Raw genomic sequence first — 26,633 nt, 5'->3', positions numbered from 1 at the left:
GACTTTTTATGGATATCTTTGAGAAATGGCTTTCTTCTTGCCACTCTTCCATAAAGGCCAGATTTGTGCAGTGTACGACTGATTGTTGTCCTATGGACAGACTCTCCCACCTCAGCTGTAGATCTCTGCAGTTCATCCAGAGTGATCATGGGCCTCTTGGCTGCATCTCTGATCAGTTTTTTCCTTGTTTGAGAAGAAAGTTTGGAAGGACGGCAGGGTCTTGGTAGATTTGCAGTGGTCTAATGCTCCTTCCATTTCAATATGATGGCTTGCACAGTGCTCCTTGAGATGTTTAAAGCTTGGGAAATCTTTTTGTATCCAAATCCGGCTTTAAACTTCTCCACAACAGTATCTCGGACCTGCCTGGTGTGTTACTTGGTTTTCATAATGCTCTCTGCACTTTAAACAGAACCCTGAGACTATCACAGAGCAGGTGCATTTATACGGAGACTTGATTACACACAGGTGGATTCTATTTATCATCATCGGTCATTTAGGACAACATTGGATCATTCAGAGATCCTCACTGAACTTCTGGAGTGAGTTTGCTCCACTGAAAGTAAAGGGGCCGAATAATATTGCACGCCCCACTTTTCAGTTTTTTATTTGTTAAAAAAGTTTAAATTATCCAATAAATGTTGTTCCACTTCACGATTGTGTCCCACTTGTTTTTGATTCTTGACAAAAAAATTAAATTTCATATCTTTATGTTTGAAGCCTGAAATGTGGCGAAAGGTTGCAAGATTCAAGGGGGCCGAATACTTTTGCAAGGCACTGTATATATATTTTTATTTTATTATTATTATTATTATTTTTAATTTTATTTCTCTTTTTTGTTTGAAGTCAGGTTTTTTTTTTGATTGAAGCAACTTTTTTGATTGAAATAATGTTTATGTGTGTTTGGGTGTTTTTGCTAGGACATTTTTGTCTTTGCTAATCAATCAAAAAAATAAGTTTCTTCAAAAAAATATAGATTTTCAAAAAGAAATATCACTTAAATCAAAATAAGAATTTCAATCATGGAAAAAGTTTTTGAATGCGAAAAAATATTTGCGATTGAAAAATTTGCATTTGAACATTTAATTTTTCATTAATAAAGTTTTCTTTGATTGAAGCAATCCTTTTTGTGTTTGGGCCGTACTATGATTAGGACATTTGTGTCTAAATCATCCAATTCCATTTTCCATTTTGAAGTGTGTTTTGGGTCATTGTCCTGCTGGAAGACCCATGACCTCTGAGGGAGACCCAGCTTCTCTCACTGGGCCCTACATTATGCTGAATAATTTGTTGGTAGTCTTCAGACTTTATAATGCCATGCACATGGTCAAGCAGTCCAGTGCCAGAGGCAGCAAAGCAACCCCAAAAGATCAGGGAACCTCCGCCATGTTTGACTGTGGGGACCGCGTTCTTTTCTTTGGAGGCCTCGTTTTTCCCCCCCTGTAAACTAAATGTTGATGCCTTTTCCCAAAAAGCTCTACTTTTGTCTCATCTGACCAGAGAACATTCTTCCAAAGCATTTTCGGCTTTCTCAGGTAGGTTTTGGCAAACTCCAACCTGGCTTTTGTATGTTTTAGGGTCAGAAATGAGGTCTTCCTGGGTATCCTACTATCAAGTCCCTTTTCATTCAGACGCCGAAAGATAGTACGGGTCGACACCGTTGTACCCTCAGAATGCAGGACAGCTTGAACTTGTTTGGATGTTAGTCGAGGTTCTTTATTCACCATCTGCACAATTTTTTGTTGAAATCTCTCGTCAATTTTTCCTTTCTGTCCACATCTAAAGAGGTTAGCCACAGTGCCATTGGCTTTACACTTATTGATGACACTACACACGGTAGACACAGGATCATTTAGGTCTTTGGAGATTGCCCATGCTTCCTCACAATTTTGCTTCTCAAGTCCTACGACAGTTATTTGGTCTTCTTTCTTTCTCCATGCTCAATGTGGTACACACAGGAACACAGGACAGAGGTTGAGTCAACTTTAATCCATTTTAACTGGCTGCAAGTGTGATTTCGTTATTGCCACCACCTGTTATGTGCCACAGGTTAGTAACAGGTGTTGTTAATTACACAAATTAGAGAAGCATTACATGATTTTTCAAAGGGTGCCAATACTTTTGTCTGGCCCATCTTTGGAGTTTTGTGTAAAATGATAATGATAATGATTTTTTTTTCCAATTCTCTTTTGTGTTTTTTCATTTAAAGCAAAATAAATGAAGGTATTACTACCAAAGCATTTGTAGTTGCTATCATTATCAGGGAGAAATTAAGCATTATCTGACAGAATTGCGGGGGTGCTGATACTTTCTGCTGGCAGTGTACACAAACACAAAAGGTGGCCCACCCAGGACAGAAATTTCACGGCCATTTTTTGGTTCCAGTCCACCCATGGTTGTGGCTGCTATCGGGAAATGATGTTTAACAACAGCACATAATGTGGAAAATGATAAAAGTTTAATGAATCGACTGAGGTATACAGTAGTCTTATATCTGGGCAAATCTGGATCACGTTCCCATCAACAGTAAGTCAACACATCTGTCACTGGGCAGCCCCACTCGCCTATACTCCACCTCCTCATCTATTCATCCCTCCCTGGTTCCCTCCATCCCCCTCCCACAAGCCACCCATCTGCTTCTCTCAAACCACCACCTCCCCTTTACACGCCCTCCTGCCTCACATCACTCTTGAACTCCCCTTGCAGCAAGACAAATGGAATGGTCTTGCACATAGTACAAGACAGGTAGACTCTACCACTGTACTCCAAATAGGAAGGAGGCAGCTGAGAGGAGTGCTGCAAAGAGAGATAGAGAGACCGATCGAGAGATAGGGAACAGGAGGCTAGATCTATCCTTTGCATTTCTAATCCCTCAACTCTGTCTGCGTGCTGCCTGTGCAGTCAAACTGATGCACGCTATACATAGGCTCGCCAAGCTCCAGATTTTTATTTTTGGATGATTTTTGAAATATGAAATAGATTTATACTGTAATGGTGACACTGCTGCGCACTCGTAAACTTCTCTGACTCCTTTCAGGTAAGCCAACTATTTCAATTTCATATGAAATGAATGCAGACATGTATTTTTATTTGAACATTTCAGTCCAAAGGTGTCTTTGATGATTCTTGAATGCAAAACTGATATTTCAAATATTTACTTTTGTCCAACGGATCAAATCTATGTCAAAATTGTTGATGGATCAAAAAGATACAATTTAATGAACAGTACTCATATTTCATTAAATGTGACTAAGCATTGCACATAAGTTCTGTAAATCACCAAAGACAATTTTACGAACCACATGTGGTAAGGAAGTAAGACCACCAATAATGTGATTGTATGGATAACCGGCAGAAAGCACAGAGGAAAACTGCTTACCAGTGTTATATAAGCATAGTGCACACTTACAAACACTAACGTGTATTACGGACCTTATTTGAGAAAATGCCTCATATATTACCAGTGCCATTTGTATAATGGTACCTGATTGTGTCTTGTTACTCATAACCTACGCTTGTTGTGATTACACATCAAAGCTGTAGAAACTGTTTGAAGACTTGCTTCTAGATAGCCTTTTTCCGTTGAAACCTCCTGGAGAGAGTATAACAGGAAAAAAAAAAACATGGAAATTATTTTTACCTCGATAGAACCTTTAAAAGGCAATCAAGCTGTCAGAGTTAAAAGGGATTAGAGTTTGGTCCGCATTGCCGGCAATAAGTTAAATTTTGTTCCCAGTGAGGGTTGGACTCTGCCAGGGTTGCCTTTTGTCACCGATTCTGTTCATACATTTTATGGACAGAATTTCTAGGCGCAGCCGAAGTGTTGAAGGGGTCCGGTTTGGTGGCATTAGACTTGCATCTCTGCTTTTTGCAGTTGATGTGGTGCTGTTGGCTTCGTCAAGCCGTGATCTCCAACTCTCACTGAAGCAATTTGCAGCCGAGTGTGAAGCAGTTGGAATGAAGATCACCACTTCCAAATCCAAAACCTTGGTCCTCATTGGAAAAAGGGTGGCGTGTCCTTTCTGGGTCGGTGATGAGATCCTGCCCCAGGTGGAGGAGTTCAAGTATCTTAGGGTTCACGAGTGAGGGCAGGAGGGAGCGGGAGATCGACAGGCGGATCGGTGCAAGGTCTGCAGTGATGCGGACTCTTTACCCGTCAATTGTGGTGAAGAAAGAGCTTAGCCAAAAGGCAAAGCTCTCGATTTACCAGTTGATTTACATTCCTACCCTCACCTATGGTCACGAGCTGTGGGTTGTGACCAAAAGAACAAGATCCTGGATTCAAGCGGTCGAAATGAGTGGTGTCCGGGCTCCCCCTTAGAGATATGGTGAGAAGCTCAGTCATCCGGTAGGGTCGAGCCACTACTCCTCGGCGTTAAGAGGAGCCAGCTGAGTTGGCCTGGGCATCTGGTTCGGATGCCTTCTGGACGCCTCCCTGGAAAGGTGTTGCGGGCATGTCCCACCGGCAGGAGGCCCCGGGGATGACCCAAGACATGCTGGAAAGACTGTCTCTCAGCTGGCCTGGGAATGTCTTGGGATCCCGCCGGAGGAATTGGTTGAAGTGGCTGGGGAGAGGGAAGTCTGGGCTTCCCTGCAAAAGCTGATGCCTCTGCGACCTGACCCTGGATTAAGCGGTAGATAATTGATGAATGGATGGATGATATTAATTCTTTATTAAATTTATTAAATTATTATCTGAATAAAACCTTTTCAGACTACACACCTCCTGTAGTCAAGAAGTCCCAAGTTAGAAACCCTATGGTATGGTGTTTGTAACTTCTTCATGTGCTTGCATGGATTTGCGACCCTAATCCTGGAAAGCTTTTAGAAGATAAATGGTTGGATTGATATGTTTTCATTACCTTTCATTGATGATTGGGAAAAGTCTAAAGGTTATTTTCCTTATCGTGAAGTACTTTACATTGAACAGTTCTACACACACGGAATATAAGAGTGGCCGTTGGCTGCCAAGGTAGAAAATGGGCGTGGACAGTCAAAAACAGCTCTGTCACGATCATTTTTTTTGCAACTTAACACTACAGGCATTAGCGCCTAGAGACACTTCCATTGTCCTTTGAAACCAGCTGGCTAAGATCTAGTGGTGCTGCTATAACGTTGAGCAGGTTACTTCAGCTCCAATTTGATTCAGTAGACTGCGCTCTTCCTAAAGTGTGTGTGCGTGCGTGTGTGTGTGTGTGTGTGAGTGTATGTGTGTGTGATAGAGAGACAGAAAAAGAGAGAGAGAGAGAGAGAGAGAGAGAGAGTCTCCCTGCTGTAGATAGGAACACGATGCATTATTAATCGTGTCTAAATGACTCGGCTGACTCTTCAGCTTCCTCTCTTCACTTCCATCACAGCCCTAAGCAGCACTGTTTTTGTCTTTCCTGATGACATCACTTGCAATTTCTGTTACTGAAAGCTCCATCAGTACAAGTTTTTCCATTCAAAACAAAGTATCAGCAAGGAATTGACGTGTTTAAAGGTTGCAGTATGATACGTATCGAGAACGGCGTTCAGCCTTATCAGTGAAAGTACAGCATTATATAAACAACACTGCAGCCCCCTCAGCCTAAATCATCCCGATGGTGTTGAGCTCAGTCTCAGACAAGCTGCTCAGTCAAAGCTGCATGACAGTAAAACAGCTGCAGTCCATAGTTTTGGGACATCCCTTACTTTTTTTTATGAGCCCAAGTGGTCCAGTTTGATAAAGTCCTTTTTAATTACGTTGTCCTTGCTCAGTTTTCAAAGTGCTCTGTATAGTGAACCCTTCTACATTTTCTTTTTTTGTGTGTGTATTATTACAGGTGTTACTCTGATATATATCTGATATGTATATCAGTTGTTCTTTCTCTCTTTTAATGTATTATCAATTGAAATGTGGTTTAGAGCTTTAAAATGCAGTTCAAGAACTGAAAAGAAAAAATAAGTCCAAAAAATGTTAGAAAACTATGCCTAGAGATAAAATACACAGTAAAAAAAAAAAAAAAAAAAAAAAAAAGAGTTCCGTCCCCATGCTGGCGACGTAACCCGAATTTCCACATAAGTCGAAATTAAAGTACCGTACCTTAAAGTACCCCTAAATACCCCCTAAATCTCAAAATAACTATCCAAAATCATTTACAGTGGTATAAAAAGTATATGAACCTTTTGGAATTCCTCACATTTCTGCATAAAATCACCATCAAATGTGATCTGATCTTTGTCAAAATCACACAGATTAAAAAAAAAAAAAAAAAAACTCTCTGCTTTGTCTAAAACCACCCAAACATTTATAAGTTTTCATATTTTAATTAGGATAGTATGGTAACAATGACAGAAAGGGGAAAAATAGGTAAGTGAACCATCACATTTAATATTTTGTGGCCACCCCTGTGGCAGCAATAACTTCAACCAGACGCTTCCTGTAGCTGCAGATCAGTCTGGCACATCGATCAGGACTAATCTTGGCCCATTATTCTCTACAAAACTGCAATTGGTGTAATCGAGACATTCAAAATGTTGTGATGATTTTAGTAGCAACTTACATACACTCGTATGTTCTGAGACTTTTCAACATTCAGTTGAACGAAAAATGTCTCAAAACTTTTAACCAAGGGTGTATTTCATCTATTGTAGTGAAGTTAAACATAGAAAAAAAAAAATTACTCAAAAAGACTTAAAGAGATCTGATATAGGGGATGTCAAGAAGTTATGTACAGACACAATAAAGTATCTTTTTCAACATGTACTGTTGTCCAGCTAAACCAGTGTTTTAAATTATTATCCTCAAATTATGCAATGGTCGAATACAAGAATGTGCTCTCATTGAAATTGAAAGTTACAGTATATTAAAAGAATTTAATATTTACTAGGCATGTGCCGGTATGAGCTTCTGACGGTATGATAACCTTAAGTCAAAATATCATGGTTTCACGGTATCGCAGTATTGCAATTACAGCTCTAAAATGTGTTACTTTGAGATTATTATTATTTTTTTCTCCATTGAACATGATTTTTATTTTTCAAAATATATTATCAAATGGAAACATAAGTATGATGTTAAGTTAAAATTAATAAAAAAATAATAACAAAATATTCTAAATAAAATCAAAATAAATATAGTCCTTTAGGTGAGCCTAAACCCACAGCCACAGCTCAACATTATTACCATCAGAAGAAAAATAATTGAATTATTTTCCATAAAAAGCACATGTGTTAACTTATAGCATGTTTACATGAAACACACACTCTCTTTCTCAACACAAACGGCTGCCAGAGAAAAATACAGGTTTTATCACTGCTAGACACACTAAACACGCTGGTGGGAAACGTTCTTGACAGTGTTTACTAACCTTTAATTTTGTATAAATGCGAAATCATAATGGAGGTATTGCCTCCTCGGCAGCCACCCTCCGCAAACATGTTTTACATGTTGGTTGGCCCTCCTCCACTAAGGGGGTCTGTATTTTTTCTGTAGCCGAAGTATTCTCATACCAGCGATTTTGTTTTTTTCGATGGGAAGAAAAAAGTTCAGGAGTTTCACCTCCTCCAGCCATCGTGTAGCACAGCTGACTCACTGACACTGAGCAACAACCGGTGAGGGAGGGTTGAGCCTTACAGCTCCATGCATTTTCGGGACATTAAAAAATAGCTAATACCTTAGGGCAGGGGTCATCAACCTGCGGCTCTTTAGCGTTGCCTTAATGGCTCCCTGGAACTTTTTCAAAAATGTTTGAAAATGGAAAAAAATGGGGGAGGGAAATATATTTTTAGTTTCAATATAGTTTCTGTAGGAGGACAAACATGACACAAACATTTTTCTAATGCATTATTAATATTGTAATAAAGTTAAACTTGAGACGGTATCGTACAACAGAGTAACTACGTGGTGCGTCATTCTCTCTAGGATGCACTGCAGGGGAAAAAAACGTAATTTCCACACTATAAGGTGCCCCGGAATATAAGGCACACCTTCAATGAATGGCCTATTTTAAAACCGTTTTCATGTATAGGGCACACTACATTATAAGGTGCAGTAGTCGTGGTAGTAGTAGTAGTGGTTAGCAATGCGTTATGCATCCACAAGATGGAGCTGAGCTAAATGGAATGTCATGCAATGATAAACCAATATTGACCGACATATATGGCACATCGGATTATAAGGCGCACTGTCGACTTTTGAGAAAACTTTCGGGTGCGCCTTATTAATATTGAAAATATGGTAATCATGAAGGCTTGTTATGTATTTGTAGCCAATTTTGTTATTTTGATAGTAGGCTAAGATAGATACATTCAGCATTTATTGCCTTCATTATGAGGCGTACAGTATATAAGGCTTTCAATTTTTTGTGGCTCCAGACATATTTGTTTTTTATTTTTTTGCTCCAAAATGGCTCTTTCAACATTTTGGGTAGTCGATCCCTGCCTTAGGGTATGGTACGGTATGACGGAAAATGTTTGCGGTTTTGAAACCTTGAAGTGTTCATACCACGGTATACCTTGAAATCGGTAATCGGCACTTGTTTAATATTTACAAAAACAAACTTTGCCTCACTACCACGCAACCCAAGTAAATCAAAACATGGCAGCTAATTGCTAGATGTCTGCCACCTTGTCACTCAGTTGATTTTAAATGTTTGTGAAATGCTGAATCCTCCCAAATCGATAACCTAATCAACATTGCAGTTAAAAAACAAAACAAAAAAAAAAAACACACATTTGAGAAATCATCTAAAGAGGTTGCATTAGCTGAGAGCATTATCCCTGTTCTCCATCTATTGTATGCATATGAATTCTGTTGATAGTGTTTTTTAAGGACATTATATGTTATTTTACTAACCTCATAAATTAAAATTGGACATTACATGTAAATACATTTCAGGTGCAGTGTCAGGCAGGATAAAACTGGAATCTCATTCACAAATCTTTCTAATTAGCATTTAGATTTAGATTTAAAGGGAAAAAAAAACTCCTTCCAAAGGACTGGATGTGATTACTATGCCTGCCGTGGAGCTGTGATTTAAATCTAGTGTGATGCATAAGAATGATGTTCAAGCCTTATTTGAAATTGGTCCTGGCTGTGAATGAGCGGGTTCAAGATTATGTCAACGGCTGTCACATAGCTGGTGGGAGGCCTGATAAAAAAAAAAAAAAAGCTACTCTCTGCAGTCAATAAAAATGCACTCTGAAATCATGCAGAGCTGCTGAGGCAAATTGTGGCTCACAAATCATTTTTTTGTTCAGTTTACTGTATATTACAACCGTATTTGTATGATAGATGGTTATGACATTCCATATCCCATGATAATGTCAATCAACCTGCCACGAGGCACCATGGGAAGCTGTTCTCAGGCAGTCCTGTAGAGCTAACAATGTTGTGTTCAGTTTTGTTCAACCCAACATGTTGAAAGAGCCATATTGGCACAAAAACAAACAAAAAAAAACACATATGTTTGGAGCCGCAAAAAATTGAGAGCCTTATAACGAAGGCAACATATGCTGTATGTATCTATCTTAGCTACAGTGTATCACAAAAGTGAGTACACCCCTCGCATATCTGCAGATATTTCAGTATATCTTTTCATGGGACAACACTGACAAAATGACACTTTGACACAATGAAAGTAGTCTGTGTGCAGCTTATATAATAGAGTTACCGGTTTTTTATTTTTCCCTCAAAATAACTCAAAATATAGCCGTTAATTTCTAAACCCCTACCAAAGTGAGTACACCCCTTTGAAAAAACGTGCATCCTAAATGTCCAAACTGCTTGTCATTTTTCCTCCAAAATGTCATGTGACTCATTACAGAAGTACTGTCAGCATTGTTGCAGAGATTGAAGAGGTGGGGGGTCAGCCTGTTTGTGCTCAGACCATACGCCGCACTCTATATCAAATTGGTGTGCATGGCTGTAACCCCAGGAGGAAGCCCGCCCGTCTTATCAGAACATTAGACATGGTTCCAGTAATCCATGTGCTTTGTTGACATGTCTTCAGAAGAGGCTTCCTCCTGGGGTTACAGCCATGCACACAGTCACATGACATTTTGGAGGAAAAATGACAAGCAGTACTCAATTTGGACATTTAGGGATGTACGTTTTTTCAAATGGGTGTACTCACTTTTGTTGCCAGGGATTTAGATATTAATGGCTATATTTTGAGTGATTTTGAGGGGAGAAAAAAAAGTATATTATATAAGCTGCACACAGTACTTTTAATTGTATCAAAGTGTCATTTTGTCAGTGTTGTCCCATGAAAAGATATACTTAAATATCTGCAGAAATGCGAGGGGTGTACTCACTTTTGTGATACACTGTAAATTAACCTACTATCAAAATGACTATGTTGGCTACAAATACATAATGTGCCTTCATGATTACCGTATTTTCCGCACGATAAGGTGTGCCTTATAATCCAATGTGCCTTATACAGTATATGGATCACATGACATGAATGACATTCCATTTAGCTCAGTTCCAACTTGTGGATGCAGAACACAACGCCAACCACTACTACTACTACTACTGCGCCTTATAATGCAGTGTGCCCTATACATGAAAATGGTTTTAAAATAAGCCATTCATTGTAGGTGCGCCTTATACTCCGATGCGCCTTATAGTGCAGAAGATATGGTAAATGTGTCTTTTCCCTGCAGTGCAGCCTACAGAGAATGAATAATAATAACAATAATAATACCTTGTATTTGAAGGCGCCTTTCTAGCACTCAAGGTCACCGTACAATCAAAGTAAAAACATTTGGGCATATTTAAGGTTAAAAAAACAATAAAAATGAAAGAGGGAAATACTAAACCGATGCAAAAACATGAACAATAAAAAGTAATAATAGGTTAAGAAAAATAACTAGCGGAAAACTTAAACAAAGAAATGATGAATATTGTGGATAGGCAAATCTGAGCAGGTGAGTTTTGAGTCTGAATTGAAAAAGGAGGGATGATACACCATGTGACTACTCTGTTGTATGATGCCGCCTCAAACTTAAATTCTTTACAATAATAATGAATTAGAAGAATGTGTCATGTTTGCACTCCTTCAAAAACCATATTAAAACTAAAAATATGGGGGAGTTTCCCTCCCCCATATTTTGCCAATTTTCGAACATTTTTGAAAAAGCTCCAGGGAGCCACGAGGGCAGTGCGAAAGAGCCGCATGCAGCTCTAGAGCCACAGGTTGGTGACCACCGATTTAGGTATATGGCAATAAAGAATGTTTTTTTTTAAACCTATTGATGTCCATTTTTGGTAATATTTGTGGCTTTTCCATATTTTCCACTTAAGCAGTACAGTATTGCGAAAAGTCATACGGATGCTTTAATGTCATGCTGTTATTGTATCATACACTAAGGAGATGGACATTATTAGATTAGAATAATACATTGTTGACTCATGCATAAGGATAAACTGTAAGAAATCTCTAGGGTTATTTTGTTCAGTATTAGTGTTTTTTTTTTTTTTTTTAAGTTATCATCTCAAGATAACAGAACAGGTGGCTTTAAAGCAAGTGGGAGTATGTGCTGTCCTATTGAGCTTGCTTAACTTGAAATGTAATTGTTTTTTTAATTTGCTTTGCTTTCCTTTATTTTTCACAATAGGTAAATCCCAAATTAAAGGTTAATTCCTCTCAGCATTACTGTTGGGAAGCAAGAATATTCTTTTGACTTTAATCTTTAGCTATTATTTTGTATTAGATATAACATTTCTGTCAAATATCCAAGTTACTTGAGAAAGATGGCACTGTAATTTTTTCTAAGACACATGGATGAGATTTTGGGGGGGGTCTGTGGTGGTTTTATGGTTATGGTACATTAATAGAAGAATAAGTGCTTTTGTCCGCTGCATTTTAAAGGGATCCTCGATCTTAAAGACAAGTAATTCCTGAAGATAAATGTTAGTATGAGTTATAATATTTTGATATTAGAACCCCTCTTAATGTTTTCGTTTTAATAAAATTTGTAAAATTATTTTAACTGATAGGTCGCCATTCTTGTTGACGTCGCAGTGCGGTGATGTCACATGGCCCTTTGCCGAACTTCCAGCGTGTCACTCGTTAGCTACCGCAACATGTCGTCGGTTCTGCCCTTCCAATTTGAACCTGAGCAGAAAAGTGAAGAGCAGGACAGCCCTGTCGGTCGTTCGCAAGACGAGCAGCAAAGACAAAATGCAGAGCCGGAAATACCTGATAAGACAAGAGTTGGGCAAAACTGGTGATGTACTTGCGGCAAGTGCGTCTCAATGACAACGGAGCGAGAGAGTGTAAGCTGTTGAGAACTCCGGTTTTTTGTTAGCAGATTTTCAAGGTGAGTTATTGCGTGATCAAACTTATTCCAATATAATGATGTAGATTGTTAGCATCCAGAGTTGTTGTGTGCTTTACATACAGTACAGGCCAAAAGTTTGGCCAAAAACACACCTTGTCATTGATGCATTTTTATTTTCATGACTATTGACATTATAAACGCTCACTGAAGGTAATAAAACTATGAGTGCCCACGTGTGATAGTCAGGATCGGAGTCATCCTCATTAAATTTGTCATCTGACGGGAACAAATCTTGGGATCGAGTGTCCTCCATGTCTTGTACATCAAGCTCATGTTTAGCTACAGTTGGGAGAACAAGTATTTGATACACTGCCAATGGGAAAACCCATTGGCAGTGTATCAAATACTTGTTCTCCCCACTGTACGTAAGGGTGGTCCATATTAAGTGCTTGGCGCGCATCAGCTGGCCACTGTACCACTGCATCGGACGTGTCTGGATCAGTTTGAGTGGCAGCATCACTCATATTAGGTGAATACTAAACAGACACACTTACTGCCTGATGAACTGACAGTAGAGGTGAATTATTAGCTTCCTCAGTGACTAGCGGTACACCCGAAGGTTCGCCTACCGCTGTAGTGACAGGAGCGGCTTGCCTGCTTAAGAGAGCGGCCAGCAGTTTCTTGTCTTTGGCACTTTATTGCATGCATTTCACTCGCCATCCGAGCGCGTTGAGGCTTCTTGTGAGGGAAAATAGTTGGAAGAGCATTTGATTTTAGTCTCCGCTTATATCCAGCTGCTCCGGTGAGCTCTTTCATATGTTGTCGTCGACTAAAAGCCTCGCACGCGATAGGAGAAAAATGGCGAGAACAAAGCCTTGAGTCTTTGGGAAGTTTTGTCAGTCTACAGGCATTTTCCCAAACCTTTCTCCTCTTCTTGTCAATAGCAAATCTGTGGAGACTGAAGTCGGTATACATCTCGCTTACTGCAAGCATGACCAGTTGTTTTTCACTGAAACTGCTGATAGTTAGTTTTGCCTCAGATAATCATGGACTTTAACTGCCAACAATAATCATGGACTTTTAACTGCCAACCAGCAAGACTCATGACGTATTTTGTAAGATGAATTAATCACCAAACAGACACACTTCCTTTTAAGTACAGCATATAAGCAACACCGAGCTCACTGTTCAGTGTGCATTTCTCTACACAGCTTTGTTCTGTCATTGAATGCACCCAGAAATGTCTGAAATTAAAACTGCGCAGTAATGATCTCTTGCCTCCAGTCAGTCTTTTGCTTTGCAATCCAGTCTAGCCGTCTTACCTGGATTGTAAACGAACACACGGAGGACCTGAAAGACTGCCTCCAACAAGACTCACATCATTCCCCTTGTTTCCATTTGACTGGAAATTGCATCCAAAATCAGCACATTGTGGCATTTTACTTTAGGCAGCAATACAGATTTTTTGGACACGATGGAGGAAGTCGGCGTGATGTCACGATGACGTCACCTCGCTTGGCAACGTGTCGCCATTTTGCGAAAGGGGCACGCACAGCTTAACATTCCGTAGACAAACGTCTGAAATTCATATATTTCAGGTGTGTTTTGTGTCTTTTTTCATAAAAACGTCTTAAACATGGCTTACTATTATCACGAGTCACTGCCAACAGACGCGAGGAGGCGATACAATTTAAAATTACCGTGTATTGGCTTGCAAATTTGCCCAAAGTCGCAGCTGATAGCTGGATAAACAAAGGAATGGCCTGCAGTGGAGTTCGGAAACATCTACAACTACCTCATCTACAACTACCTCATAAAGTCACCCAGTAAGTTGACCTTTATTAATTATGTGGAATATGTACTGTGCGGAACTGAGAAAATTGGTACTATCTACGAAGTGATTATTTCTGCCGTAACCGGTAATTCGCCTCCAAGCGTTATTTAGCCATGAACACGTCACGGCAAAATAACCAATTCCCACCAGGCCAATAATATACCGATTGACTAATCAGAGCGGTTCACGGCAAAAGAAAAAAAAACGCTTTGCGAGTTGCCGGTTACGGTAATAATAACCACTGCCTAGTCTACTGAATCGTAGCAGCTACAGTAATTGGGGCAAAAAAAAATCAATTAAACTCACCAATGATAAAATGTCGGCTGCAAACGTAAATGTGCTTGGATTTAGGCTCCCACAGGCCAGAATATTCCACGGAACCGTGTTCTTTTACTGTTCCTTGATTAATTGCTTTCAGCCATGTTTCTTTTCTTCTCACGAGGAAGAATGAAGAACTTCAAATGCGGCTCTGAACTCTTCCTTGTGTGACAACCCTGCAACACAGGAACTTTTTGTCATTCCGACGGAAAAAAGACCACAATTAAGACGAAAGTTCAATGCATTTGTATTACAATGCACGACAGAGCAACTGCTTGTGACTCGTCTTTTGCCCCATTTTCAATATGGTGACGCTTTGTTGTGGCTGGTGACGTCATAAAATACCCGGATGTCCGACTTCCTCTATTGGAAACGTTTCAATTAGGTCATCACTCCGAGCCTGAAAAACATAGCGCCAACTATCGGTTAAAATATGCACTAAATATTATAAAATATTGCCACTGATTTAACATTTTATGCGTTTCTCTTTTTAGTACAAGAGAACAATTGTGGTTTATTACAGCCTACATGTCTTTAAGGTCGAGGATCCCTTTAAGGCTTTTGTTGTGCAGAAATCTCTGCTAAAACCTCAGGAATGCTTGGAAAGACAGGAAAATTAACAGTATATTTCAGGAAGCATATGCTAATTATACTTTTTGTGCTTGAGATTGACGTAGACCAGAATGAATGCAGCTTAGGTTGAACAACAAGCCTGGGAGGGTACCAAATGTTCATTTAATATACATGAAGGCACAAGCAGCACCTGCAACATTTATAACCAGTGGGAGTGAAAGGAAATAGATTTGGGGGAGGGGTTTATTTGGTGTTTTGGAGAGATTCTTTTTTCTTTGCTGTCAGTGTGAAATTGACAAAACCTGTAGTGGAACCAGGGAACATGCAAACGCCACACACGAAGATGAAGGTTCTAACTCAGAACCTTTAACTATGAAGCAGACACACGTTGTATCCTTCTATGCAGAATTTATTCAAAAGATTGAACTTTTCAAATGTGAATACCCTTGAATGTTTTTTCATCTTTCCAAAACATAAGACAATTTAATGCTTCCAGTTTAGTGGAATGATTTGAAGAAGGCCATTTACTGCTCAGTGACTATACTCAGATGCACCAAAATAAGCAGTGGTGGAATACAACAAAGTACTTACTGTACTAAATTTCATTTTTGTGTATCTGTACTGTACTTGAGTACAAATATGAGGTGGTACTTTTAATTTTACTTCACTACATTTTACTGCGTGTATCTGTACTTTTACTCCACTACTTTTCGAATTGTCGCCTGTGGTACATATTACTTTTGTTTTCTTCTTTTTTCCCCCGTGCAACTATACCTTAACTGAGCAGTAGAGGCAGCAACACGAGTACAAGCAAGATTAGGCAGGTGAACAAGAAATTGACCAACAGCGACTAGCAGCGTGCTGTCAGATGCGTGGGTGCTGCACACGCTTGTACAGTAGATGGGGGTATGCACTAGACTAGAGTATGAATTATTTCGGGAAGTTCCACGGGTCACGGGAGGGGAATAATAATCGACGTGAGCGGGAACACCTAAATCCAGTGGTACAAAAAAGTATCTGAACCTTTTGGAATTTCTGACATTTCTGCATAATTGAATGTGATCTGATCTTTGTCAAAATTACAAAGATGTGAAAACAGTGTCTGCTTTAATTCAAACCACCAAAAAATTTATAAGGTTTCATATTTTGAAAAGGATAGCATGCAAACAATGACAGGAGGGGGGAAAATAAGTAAGTGAACCCTCTGCCTAAGGAGACTTAAAGAGCAATTGAAACCAATTTTTACCAAACATTTTAAGTCAGGTGTGTGCCCAATCACTGACGAGTGGTTTAAAGCTGCCCTGCCCACTATGTAACTCACACCTGGTAAGAAATGTCTTGATGAGAAGCATTATCTGATGTGCATCATGGCTCGGTCAAAAGAGCTGTCTGAAGACCAGTGATCAAGGATTGTTGATTTGTATAAAGCTGGGAAATGATACAAAACCATCTCTAAAAGTCCGGATGTTCATCAATCGACAGTCAGAGGAGTTGTCTACAAATGGAGAGTGTTTGGCACTGTTTTTCTCCCAGTGAGTGGCCGTCCACCAAAGATGACACTAAGAGTTCAGCACAGAATACTCAGAGAGGTAAAAAAGAACCCTTGAGTGTCTCCTAAAGACTTACAGAAATAACAGGCACAGTGTAATTTCTCTGGGCACACATCAACTATATGTAAAACTATGGCCAAGAATGGTGTTCATGGGAGGACTCCACGGAGGAAGCCACTGCTGTCTAAAAAAAACCACTATTGCTCATTTAATGTTCGCACAAAGGCACTTGGACAATCCACAGAAGTTTTGAAAATATTTTCAACTTCAGAAGGGTTTCAGAAGAACAAAATACACATTCGTGAGCGGCCAAGTCAAAGTCCAGACTTGAACCCCACTGAGATGCTGTGGCATGACCTAAAGACAGCAATTAAACCCAGACATCCCAAGAATCTGACTGAACTACAGCAGTTTTGTCGAGAAGAATGGGCCAAGATTAGTCTTGATCGATGTGCCAGACTGATCTGGAGCTACAGGAAGCGTCTGGTTTAAGTTATTACAGCCAAAGGGGGGCCCACAAAATATTAAATGTTATGGTTCATTTATTTATTTCCCCCTCCCTTCTGTCATTGTTTGCATACTATCCTCATTAAAATATGAAAACGTTTACATTTTGGGTGGTTTTAGATAAAGCAGACACAGTTTTTTCATCGGTGTGATTTTGACAAAGATCATCACATTTGATGGTGATTTTATGCAGAAGTGTGAGGAATTTCAAAAGGTTGAGATTCTTTTTCATACCACTGTAGATCATGATTTTCACATGTGTTCAAAACCTAAAGGACCGAAGCATTCATTTTTGTAGTTTTATTTTCATGGGCCAACACTGTCTCGACTTTCATTGGCTTGTCAAAAGAACTACACATTCCAATCTCCCAAGTTTCCAACGCTTCGACTTATGGCTACTATATTTGTGTGCGGACTCAACATGGTGAATGGTGGAGGTGACAACCCCAAGAGAGAACTACACATGAAACTTGGAAATAATGACCCACTGGTTAAACTTGAGGAGGGAGGTCTAAGTTATTAGAAAACTTCCTGAGAGTGAAATGCGATGGTGCCACTACAAAATAAGTGGTGCTTAAAAATTCGTGGGTCTCATTGGTAGAGCCAGCCGGCCCGTTTTAACTATCACACTTTAATATTTTTTTTTTGTATGTGAAAGTTTTTTTTTTTTTTTTTTCCATTTTAATTATAACATTAGAATACTTTTACTCAAAAATGAATTAATTACGTACATATTTGAGTTATATTAGCAAATGAAAAACAATAATTATCAGCAATGTATTTTTAGTACAAATTATACTAGCATTACATACTAGCATTAAATCTCTCCTGCTAAAATTAAAAGAGCTCCTCAGCATCTGTGTATGTGTGCGTTTTTGGCTGTATTTTTTAAAATAATTTTTTAAGTGCAAACAAACTCTTAGGTATTTAAAAAAAAAAAAAAAATTAAAGCAATTTAGGTGCGTTCAAACTACCCTCAGCAATAACATTTTCACAAATGGTCTTTCCAAATATAATGAATTTGACAGAACTCAAATATACAACACAATTAGTGAAAATTGAGTAAACAGAAAAGAACAAGAAAACAAATGATCATCATTTTGAACATGCTTTTTACTCTCACTAAAGTCAAACCTCTCATCTCCAAAACTCTTGATTTTTTTACATTAGCGACAGAACCTCGACCAATGAGATGAGTGGCATTTCATATTTTCATTGTTCTGTCAGCTCATTGGTCAAAAAGCAGGATAGGCTTGGGAATGCCTTTCCCGGCATATTCTTGTAAAGCACCATACCAGCATTCATCCATTCTCAGAGGTGGGTACTAACGCGTTACATTTACTCACATTTACTTGAGTAACTTTTTGAGAAAAATGTGCTTCTTCGAGTAGTTTTACCACGCAATACTTTTTACTTTTACTTGAGTAGATTTGTGAAGAAACACTACTCTTGGTCCACTACTGCGGGCTACACTAGAGTTGTTACATTTTTCGTCTTTATTCTACATAGTGACTTTATTATTGCCAGAGATGCAGACAGTGGCTGTCTCAGTTTCACCAATTAGACATTGAAACACATGACTCAATTATACCAATCCGAGTTAACAATGTTTTTTCTCCACTAGAGGGCACTCATGCTCTTTGGACAGGTGATGTTTCATATTGTTGTTCTGGTCTGATTTCAATGATTTTTGTGTCATCATTTTGGTTATTATACAGCATAATAAAAACTCCATATTGGTTAAGTTCTGCTGAGAAATAAAATATACTATGATTTTTAAAAAATACCGTAATTTCTGGACTATTGGGCGCCCCTGATTACAAGCCTCACCCAGTACATTTTTAAAGGAAAAACCATTTTGTACATACATAAGCCTCTCCTGCCTATAAGCCGCGTGTGCCCACTTAGTAACAAGAGGCATTGAGAAAGAAATAGTTTTCAAAATTTTAATAACACACCTTAACTTTTCATTCCAAACAGCGCCGGCAAACACGGCAGTTATATAGCAGCGGCACGGAAGTTACATAGCATCAGCATGGCGGTGCAGCACTAATTGTGCTGGTTAATAAAAACATAAAAGTCTTTGTGAGCAATCTTCATCTTCCTCCTGTGCATTCAAACCATGGAAGTCTTCACCCTCAGTGTCGGATATGAAGACGCTCAGATGCACTTTGCCACGCACCTACTCTGTCTCTCCCTCGCCGTTGCCTTCAATGTCTCCCATATTGAGGCATATTCACTCCTAGCCCGTGCTGTCCTCCTCGTCACGCAGCAGAATGGCCCCTTCGAAACCCGTTGGTGATGGCGGACTCTTTCACGGCGCTTCACCATGCCAGGCTCCCCCGGCAAACCTGTGCAAAAGCTGCTCTTTGCATGCGGCGAGTCTAGCCAAACGATCTCTCACCGCTCGTCATCAAAGCTTCCCATACAACTCAGATAGCCAATTTAATTTCTTCGAGCATTTTCCATGATGCAGGTATGCAAATTCTACTCATGCACAAAGGCGGATGCACAACGCACAAAGTTAAACTACCGGTAATAGTGCAAACTAGCGTCTTCCTCCACACATATATTCCACGTGTCTCACTCCCACATACCATGCTCGAGCGCCCCTGGCGGCCGTCAGAAAAATACACAAATTGGCCGCATCACTGCACACGCCGCAGGACCCAAAATGAGGGAAAAAAGTAGCGACTTGTCGTCCGGAAATTACGGTAAAATAAAATCAAGCATTGTAAGCAGTTACTCACTATGTTACTCATTATTTCAGTATTCTTTCCCGTATTTCTATTTCTGAAAGGTGGCAACCCTAGTATCAAGGTCTTCAAGATTTTTTGACCCTATTGTGGTCAGTTTAGCAAGCAACACTCAGGATTTGCTAATGGGTACAAACAGGGTCTAAAATATCAGAAAGTGGGCCTTCTGATGAGAAAGGATACGAAACAGCCCATACTTGATGACATACCGTTTACATATGGTTAGCGTCGCAAGTGCAAATGAATGTTGTAATAATGTAAGTGATACTTCAAGCTTCACATTACAGCACTTTAAATTTGATATAGGTTTGAGCAGGAACTGTTTTGACTACCGATTGGAAAATATTCATTCACTTTTCGTCAGTATACTAAATTGCCCACCACTAACACATGGTTTGTGTCACAGTTGCAAGGATCATTGAGAATTTAGACACAAAAAAAGCATCATCTGAAAAACAAAAAAAATCAAAAGCAAACACTCAGGAAGGAAAGGACTAGTCTTCTCAGGAGAGAGAGTACGAGCGGAGTAATGACACTAGTGCAAGGAATCATCTGGAAAGTGGTAAATGTTTGGCCTGGGCTTAAATACCCCTACTTAAAACTACCCAGACTGAAATGTAAAGTGGAAAGGAGCCCGACTTTTAGATCCTTCTGATGCCCCAAAATTGCACTTTTGAACAGATGATATGCCGCTATAATTTCATTACATTTCAAATTATTTACAAAAGCAGAAACATTTTACCTGCAGTACACAGACACCACTTAGCATGTTGGCTGTAAGTGCTTGCCAAATCAGTTTGCATCATTCAGGTTGTTTTACGTGCAAACTTGATGAAAAAATTAGTCTCTTCTTAGTTTTGACGGTGTACGTGAGAGCATACGTGCATGTGTGTAGTCCTTAACCAAGTGAAAAACCAGTCAACCATCAGATTTCAACCTGACCGAGCATCTGTTCCAGACAACACTCTTCTCCCAAGCCACTAATTAAAAGACGAAGCAGAAAAATAGATGAAGAACAGAAAATTGTCTTCTGTTGAGGCTTTGCATACTTAGATATTCTTCACAACAAGTATAAGAGTAGAGTGTTTTTTCATCTTTTACAGTAAATGGCAAGAGGTGATTTCACAAACTGTATGCTTTCAAAAGGAATCTAGGAACACTTTATTGATGGCAATAAACAGCTCTTTAGTATGTTTGAGTTCTCACATACAGTCAATGTTCAACTTGAACAATTCATATGATGGTTAAACATACAGGTAATCAAATAAAAATGGGGAAATGGCGCAAAACATCGATCAACGCCATCATCTTTTAGATATGGCTTTTTTTTTTTTAAATGTCAAATGTCTGAAATATTCTAGAAATCACATTGTATAAATACATCAAAATTGCATTTTTAAAATTGCTTTAGGTAAAATATAACTGATTGTATAAAATAGCTTATTAAATCGAACAAAGGCCATTGACTCCAATCGAATCGTGATAGACTTTATAATAACACCAAATATAATAGCTGGAGATATGACCGAAAATTTGGCGACAAAGACAGCTAAAATTTCATTTTCAGTTTTCATTTAAAAGGCCGAAAGGTTACCACTGAATAGTGTGAAGAACCGTAGTCATCTTGTGATGACGTAATCAAGACATGGCGAAAAGCAACACTACGGGCTCACGGCCAACATGTCCACGGTATGAAAGTAATTTGAGGTATCAAAGAAATTTATAGATTATTAAATGAAGGAAAATAAATTTGCTTCATCGGTGCTACACACCCGTTCTAAAGTTGCTTTCCATTGATATCCTGCGTCACATCGAGTATGGCGCGTTTGAGCCCGTTTGTGAGTAGTTTGGAGTTTATTCAAGCGAGCAGTATACAAATAAAGCAGTATTTAAATTAATCCATGTGCATTTGCTGTGGTTTAGTGCGATAATTTTATGGGACGACCACTTCCTCTTTTTGTCACATTTTTTCCCGCAACCTCCACACCCCTTCTGCCAGTCGCCGTTTAATCCAGTGTTTGTGTTCTTGACAAAATTTGCAACCCATCAAAAATTGCTACCTTGCGGGTTTTGCGCATGCGCGTAACATTAAAAATGGCCGCGAATGCGGCGATTCCAAAGTAAACACTACAAACTTTCATAAAGAAAGGAATATTTACTTAATTTTCATCATGTAAAGACATGTACAAAAGTTCTCAGACACATCCTACCATGTTAGCTGCACACAGTAACTGCACTTCGCGCTCTCACTGTTAATAACTTTGCCGCGTCGTTAAGTATTAATTTAAGCCATTTTCGTGTTGCGCATGTATGATTATGATGTATCTAGTTTAGTTAGCACTTTGGATAACATTGAGAGTCCAACTGAATGTAAAAGAGGGGGTTTTCAGCGCCACAAAAGCGTTGGGAGCAAAATTTTATAAGGGAGCAAATTTTGACAGAACACCGGCCGTGAGCGAGTTTGCTCGGCTTCGTCGCCGCTAGGACTTGGCCCACTCGCCTGGCTCTCAATCTATTCCACTTGTTGCACAAGAAAACAGTACGTCTTATTTTAAGGAGTAGGAGAGATTTTATTAACCTTGTGAAGAGCTTTACTAGTTTCGGCGAGAACGGAAGAGTTTTTTTGTTGTTGTTGTAAACTACAGTTCCACACAAATGTACATCGAGATCTCATTTAGCTTAGAAACTGGAGGTGTGAGACCCACTTTTGGACTGTCCCAAACTTCCAAGAAAGCGCATTTGTCAAGGTGTCATCGGCCATGGCGTCCACCGAACAGAGTGCTACGATTAGGCCAGCACCCCTGCTATAAGGACGTGTTCAGATTTTGCCATGAAATGCTCACTGCCACAGGGAACGCACCCTTCCAAGGGGTTTAAGAATCTGCACCTTTCAAACTAAATTTCTCGACCCTCGGGCTTATTGAACATTATGGAAGATGTTTGCTTACTTGTGAGAAGAAAAAAATTGATTGGCATTAATTGGGAAATAATTAAATAATAAAAAAAAAAGAAATAAAAAATGAATTGTATACAAGTTGAAGGGAATAGTATAATTTCCCATATTTACTGTTTGACACACCCAATATAAAATAAATAGCATTTACCGTAATTTCCCGAATATAAGGCGCACCCGTGTATAATGTGCACCCCAAATTTACTTGTAAAATCTAGGGAAAATTATTGTACCCGTTTATAATGCGCACCCTAATTTTAGCACAAATAAATAGAAGAATACAAGAAAACAGAGCTCGTGTACGGATACAGAAATGTCATTTTACTGACTGGTGAAACACAGCACAAGCATAGCATATTGGTAGTTCATAACATTACCATAAACTGACAATATTTACGGTAAAAATATGATTTGACAACTTCTCCAACTTACCAGAATCTAGGAGAAAACAAAACAGATGTGACTTTTCTTTTAAAGGCTGCTGTATAACTTGCTCGTTTCATCATGACGCATAAATGTTTCTTCCATGGATTGATAGAGTAAAATGAAAGTGAGAACGTAAGTCGGAAATCCATGAGAGCTCATCGCTGTCAACATGACAGTAACAATAGGAACTATTGTTATTTGGGTTTGAGTTTCCCGAGGGACAGATATAGTTGACGGACACACACAGGAAGTCTGTTGTTACGTTTCTTAAAGTCCGAATTGCAGAGGTGCAATAAACGCTGACTCAAATGAGTTCAAGAAACTAAATTCTGTGCTTTATGAAGAGTGAAAAAAAGCAGAATTTAACACAGACGAAATCATTCGGCCGATTAGAGTGAAGTATTACCGAAACAAAATGGTGACGTCACGTACCGTAATGGTCGGCAACGGGTCGCCGCATAGGTTTCTTCAACACAATGTGGCCGTGTCAATAAAAAACAATCGGTTTATATATATATGTAATATATATATATTTCTGTCTCCATCCATGTACCCGTTTATAATGCGCACCATGAGTTTACAAGTTGATTTTGGGGAAAAAAAGTGCGCGTTATATTCGGGAAATTACGGTACATAATAGTTTAAGAAAAACAAGCAGAATATATTTGATATTATGGTTTTGGAATGACTGGAAATTGCAGCGCCAAGACAATGGGCATATAAGGGCATAACAGATATAGGATGCCTTCTGACCAAGGGAGCACAACAGGCGCGTCATGCAGCTGACTGAGCGAGAGTGACGCTGACAAGCAAAGTCCACGTTTGCACTACCAAATCCCGCAATCAGCGCCTCTGGACAGTCCAGAACAAATGGCGGGACATCCTGTTTTGGCACGAGGAACGCCTGATAACAAGAAGGCTTCACGGCTGAGAATTTATACACTCAGGTGTGAGGCTGACAACATTTCTCTGGTTGCCTTAGCAACAGTGACGCACTGACTCTTCGGCCCAACCTACAACGGAAAATTACCCTAAACAACACCCAAACACACCCTTCTTGTTAAGGTGCGCTGGGAAGTGGACCCCACAGCAGACAAGAGAATGGCTGTGGTGATTTTCAAAAGTTTATTTATTAACGCACGTGGGTCACAGCAGCGCATGCGTGCACTTGAGCTTGTAACTGGCAGGTGTTGACGGGAGGTCAATCAGGAGTCGGTACAATTCTGGGAGCAGGCACGGGGAATCCTGGGACGGAACAAGAGGTCTGATTAGCCGGGTAAGAATAGTTGTGGTAAATACCTGAATGGTGGACTTCACTGACGGGAAAACTGAAAGTTTGGTCTGGCGACGAGCGGCAACAACGAGCTGGCTTATAAAGCTGGCTGATTCTGATGCCTTGCAGCTGTCGTCGTCTCCCCCTGTCTGGTCTCCAGCCTGCAATCAAGGAGCCCTAACACTTCTCCCGCACCACTGCCCGCCTCACCAAAGCCTTCAAAAGACTGAATTCTTTAGCTAGCGCGGCTTTTTCTCGGGAATCTTTTGTTATATGGTGACTCTGGATCCAGTTTTCCTCGCCTGGGTCTCTTTGCTCTTTTGCCTTGCTGAATGATTGCTGTCGACTTGGAATAAATTGTCAACTTGTGTTTCGAAGCCTTTTCCCATCTTTTAGAATGGAGTCAGTACAAGCGGTTGAAAATAAGGTGAACGCGCAGAGTTTGGCCTTCTGGGCGGGTTGTTGGTGTTCTGCCGGCCTGGGTCGTTTGAATTGCAGTAGCGCGGTTCCAGCGGTTCGGCTGGCGTGATTCCGGCAATCTTGCTGAAAATCCAGATTCCTGCAGTGTGTTTTATTTGTTTTTTTTTTGGCCAAGTTTTTCCAATATTTGGTTTTCGGTTTCAGCCAAGATGTTTGCTTTCGATACATCCCTAATAGTATCCTTTTCCAAAGAATGTATATCATATCATATTATAATTCTAATTGTATTTCAGCTATTAACTCTAGGACAATCTTACCATTGACGTGGAAGCTCTACCAAGGACAGTGGTCAACTTCCTATTTTCCTTTCTTAACAGTATGTTTTCCACTCGGAAAAGGCTATTTAAAATGTTTAAGACGTTGCTTTACAAAGCTTGCTCTATCATACCTTAAGCCACTTTTTTCAGTGATTTATTTCTCAAATTATTTAAAAGAAATGTGACATTTAACTGAGCAAAGCTCGTGGATGGATTGTGTAAATGTTGGTTGTTGATATTCAGTCATCAATCAATCACAATCAATTTTGAGCAGAATAATCATAGTCTTTTTCTCCCTTTACATATTAATAGATGGATCATGGATGTGTATGAATATGTATATAACATTGACAGAATACAGTACTTTTGGAAATGTCATATTCTTGGAATCAGTGAATGATCTGATTACAGCTTTACAAGTTGTTGAAACCCGCAGTGTGTGCTGCTGACTCTATCAGATTAATTATGTGTGTTATTCAAAGATGGAGGGCAGATACAGCCTGGCTGTGCAACAATGGTGAACTGATGAGGCTGCCTGAATTTAATTTCCTGCTGCCCATCTGTCAGTAGCAAATAGCCTGTACATGTTGGAAAGTTGGATCAATGGTGGTGAACTGTCAGTCAGATAAGTCATTTTTGTCTCTTTATGTTTGGTCTCTTTGTTTTTTTGGGATGTTTATTACTGTCTACTTTGCTGAAAGGAAAAAAAAAAAAAATGGTATAAAGCCCCCATAAATAATGTGCTTTGTCAAATGCAACAAAAAATGTACAGTAGATAAGCAGCAAAGACACACAACTATGTTGTTTTATGAAAATATTTGTTATGTTTCTTGTGACTGTAACAAAGTAAAAGTACTTCTTACTGTACTTAAGTACATTTTTGTGTATCTGTACTTTACTTGAGTAAAAATATGAAGTGGTGCTTTTGACTTTACCTCCACTACATTTTGCAGCACGTACAGTATCTGTACTTATTACTCCACTACTTTTCAAATTGTCGCCTTCGTTACACGTTACTTTTGTTTATTTTCTTTTTTTCTCATTGTAAATGGATGATTTCATTTTCATGCCTCCGGCGCAATCTATAAGCCCCATGCAACTGTAATTGTAGTACAAGCTTAGATTAGGCAGGTAAATAAGATAACAGTGAGACAGCAGTGCACCTTCAGATGGGTGCTGCACATTATTGTACAGTAGGTGGCGGTATCCACCCGATAGTGGCTTGCAATCCACCATTAAGCTTAGGCCCTTTCGAGCTTGTTAAGCTTCTGTTTCCAGTGCAGTCATTTTTATTGCTCGATTTTTCCTTTCTGCAGTTTAAAACAGAACTGAGCAGCCAATGAATATTCTGGTTCTTTCTTTGAATATTGACTCAGATCTCTGTATGTTTTTATATATATATATATATATATATATATATATATATAGAAGAAAACACTCAGGTGACTTGGAGTTCT

The 26,633-nt window shown here is 39.3% G+C and overlaps 1 protein-coding gene across 3 annotated transcripts in view; it reads left to right on the top strand.

Moving 5' to 3' along the window:
• Nucleotides 1-2,705: 2,705 nt before the first annotated feature.
• The window catches only part of LOC130915805 (synaptic vesicle glycoprotein 2B-like), a 105,783-nt gene continuing 81,855 nt past the window's right edge, over nucleotides 2,706-26,633 (top strand). For 2 of the 3 annotated variants that reach the window (XR_009063149.1, XM_057835903.1), the window contains exon 1: nucleotides 2,706-3,034. The gene's annotated coding sequence lies outside the window, so the exon portion shown is untranslated. The remainder of the gene's footprint in view (nucleotides 3,035-26,633) is intronic. The other variant, XM_057835904.1, reaches the window with a different exon arrangement.

This window comes from Corythoichthys intestinalis, chromosome 5, assembly GCF_030265065.1.
Source record: "Corythoichthys intestinalis isolate RoL2023-P3 chromosome 5, ASM3026506v1, whole genome shotgun sequence".
In the NCBI taxonomy this organism is placed as follows: Eukaryota; Metazoa; Chordata; class Actinopteri; order Syngnathiformes; family Syngnathidae; genus Corythoichthys; species Corythoichthys intestinalis.
The sequence above is the reverse complement of the archived record's forward strand: the minus strand, read 5'-3'. Positions and strand labels throughout refer to the sequence as shown.